Below are 3441 nucleotides of genomic sequence, written 5' to 3'. Positions count from 1 at the left end.
ATGGGGATTATGGTAGCTATAATTCAAGATGAGATTTGGGTGAGGACACAGCCAAACCATATTAATCTCCATCAGTGTGGGGTAAACATATGTCTCCCATGCTCTCTGGTCACTCAGCAGATAAGTGTTATATCAAATATCCACATGTGTACATGAGGGCACACACACAGACACACACACATGATCTCCCAAGGACACTATGCTTCTTAAAATGAGTATAGTTACTCCATCATGCTCCACACTCTTAGCCTGCTTTATTATTCTTCATAGCATCAGGGCTGATTCTCAGCCAATATATTCTAGCATGACTATATAAATAGCTACAGTATTGAAATACTGTAATTCCATGCTGGTAAGTAAACAGCTGCTGCCCTTGACCCTAAGTACATCCCCTGCTCTTGCTATCCCAGCATCTCCTAGACCTTCCCAAGATCCAGAAACTGAAAGTATAACAGTAGTATCAAGAAAACTAAGGTTGACCTGTGTTCTAATTGGGGGTGAAATGGGGGTAAGATGGGGAGTATATGGGAACATAGTCAAAAACTGAAGCTTCTAAACTAACACTTTATTGGGAAGTTCAATGTCAAGAAAGTTAAAGTGAGCAGGAAAGGGAAGTGAGGCAGGAAGGAAGACAGCAGATACAAGAGAGAACATGAGGAAGTGATACCAGTCTGGCTACACATGTTAAATATTTTGGATGTCCCACCCTGCAGAGTACTTATCATTGGCCGAAATTACCTTATATTCTTTTAAATATAAATAACAGATATTGTCTGTTTGCCCACGAGAAAATAAACTACATGAGGACGGGGATTTTGTTTAATGTTGTCTCTCCAGGACCTAGAATATACTGGCACATAATAGGTGATGAATAATATCACTTGAATCAACTCATGTTAAAGATATATATATATATATATATATATGTATTTTTTTTTTTTTTCAGACAGAGTCTTGCTGTCACCATGTACCAGGCTGGAGTGCAGTGGTGCAATCTAGGCTCACTGCAACCTCTGCCTCCCAGGTTCAAGCAATTCTCCTGCCTCAGCCTCCTGAGTAGCTGGGACTACAGGCGCATGCCACGACACCCAGCTAATTTTTTTATTTTTTCAGTAGGAACTGGGTTTCACCATGTTGGCCAGGATGGTCTCAACCTCGTGATCTGTCCGCCTTGGACTCCCAAAGTGCTGGGATCACAGGCGTGAGCCACCACGCCCGGCCGAGAAATATTTTTCGAAATAAAACACTTTCCATGTAAATTTCAGGTCACAGTAGATGTAGCACTTTGTTATTTTTGCAGAGTAGTTTCTATTCCTCATTGTTTAATCTTCCAATTTCCTAATCACGCCCAGAGGCCTACTTGCATATAAGGATTGAGAACTATACGGATAGTTTCATGTTACAGAGTCTTCTACCCTCAGGGCTATCATCTAATGCTCAAGGACCCAGAAAGTCTTTGAAATCCTTGCTTTTCCTGATCTTAGCTGATCAAATAGGTAGTTAATGCATCTGTATGGGAAGAGGGAGAACTATCCTCTACCCTGAGCACTCTCCCAGTGGCTGAGGACAAAGGGTATAATTTATCCCACTAGGTACATCTTTATAATTTTGTTTTTTGAAAGAAAGTTTTCTTTTTTTCACTGAACGTTTTAAGTAGTCAAATAAGGTTTGTTTGTTTGTTTTAGAGACAGTTTCACTCTATTGCCCAGGCTGGAGTGCAGAGGTATAATCTTGCAATATCCCTTCAATGCAGCCTCTGCCTCCCAGGCTCAAGCGATCATGCCTCAGTTTCCCCAGTAGCAGGGACTACAGGCAAGCGCCACCATATCCACCTAGTTTTTTGTATTTTTTGTAGAGACAGGGTTTCACCATTTTGCCCAGGCTAGTCTCAAACTCCTGACCTCAAGTGATCTGGCCACTCCAGCCTCCCAAAGTGCTGGGATTACAGGCGCGAGCTGCTCCGCACAGTCCAAATAAGTTTTTTTTTTTTCCTTGTGACAGAGTCTTGCTCTGTTGCCCAAGCTGGAGTGCAGTGGTGTGATCTCAGCTCACTGCAGCCTCCGCCTCCGGTTGAAGCAATTCTCCTGCCTCAGCCTTCTGAGTAGCTGGTACTATAGGTACGCACCACCATGCCTGGCTAATTTTTGTATTTTTAGTAGAGTTTCCCCATGCTGGCCAGGCTGGTCTCAAACTCTGGACCTCAGGTGATCCGCCTACCTTGGCCTCCCAAATTACTGGGATTACAGGCGTGAGCCACTGCACCCGGCCAAGTTTTTTATGTATACTTTTTCTTTTTTGAGACGGAGTCTTGCTGTTGTTGCCCAGGCTTGAGTTCAATGGCGTGATCTCGGCTCACCGCGACCTCCACCTACGAGGTTCAAGCAACTTTCCTGCTTCAGCCTCCTAAGTAGCTGAGATTACAGGCATGAGCCACCATGCCCCGCTAATTTTGTATTTTTACTATGGACAGGGGTTTCTCCATGTTGGTCAGGCTGGTCTCAAACGTCCAACCTCAGTTGATCCACCTGCCTCGGCCTCCCAAAGTGTTGGGATTACAGGCATGAGCCACCACGCCCAGCATATGTATACTTTAATGTAGGAAAAGATCTGTGGGAAAAAATTATTACATGCTACAAGTGAGAAATGAATACCAAAAGTAGTAAATTTTGTATTACAAACCAACAACTATCATGTATCAACTTTTGATATTTAAATTCGAAGGTAGGAAAATGTTAATTAGGTGAATATATTCATGACTGAGACTATAATCTACTTAATGTTCCCTTTACCTCTCAAACCCAGGAGTAAATTTCACTTCATTAGCCTCATAGCAATCATCTGTAATCATCTGATTACAAACATACTCAAGCTGCAGGCTTTCACTGTGACTCTGTATTTTATATTCTTCCGCATCAAAAGATATTTTTTAAAATCGGAGAAAACATGGCTTTGTTGTAATGTGATATTATGACTGCATAGCTAATAATTTCCTAGCAATCATCAGATCCATCTTTATAATGCTTGGCTCATCTTAGGATGTCGTGTTCTCTAGCAAAAAATGTTAACCTAATGCTTAGAAAATTAAATCCAACTCTTTTTTTTATTTTGAGACGGAGTTTTGCGCTTTCACCCAGGCTGGAGTGAAGTGGTGCAATCTCAGCTCACTGTAACTTGTGACCCCAGGGTTCCAGTGATTCTCCTGCCTCAGCCTCCCAAGTAGCTGGGATTATAGGCGCATTCCACCATGCCTGGAAAATTTTTGTATTTATTTTAGTAGAGAGGGGGGTTTCACTATGTGGGCCAGGCTGGTCTCAATCTCTTGACCTCGTGATTCACCCGCCTTGGCCTCTCAGAGTGATGGGATTACAGGTGTGAGCCATGGTACCCAGCCTATAGTTTTAATCTATTTCATTTATACTTTCTTTTTTTTTTTTTTTTTTT

Source organism: Cebus imitator, unplaced genomic scaffold (genome assembly GCF_001604975.1).
Source record: "Cebus imitator isolate Cc_AM_T3 unplaced genomic scaffold, Cebus_imitator-1.0 Scaffold83, whole genome shotgun sequence".
Lineage (NCBI taxonomy): Eukaryota > Metazoa > Chordata > Mammalia > Primates > Cebidae > Cebus > Cebus imitator.
This window is presented reverse-complemented; position numbering follows the sequence as displayed.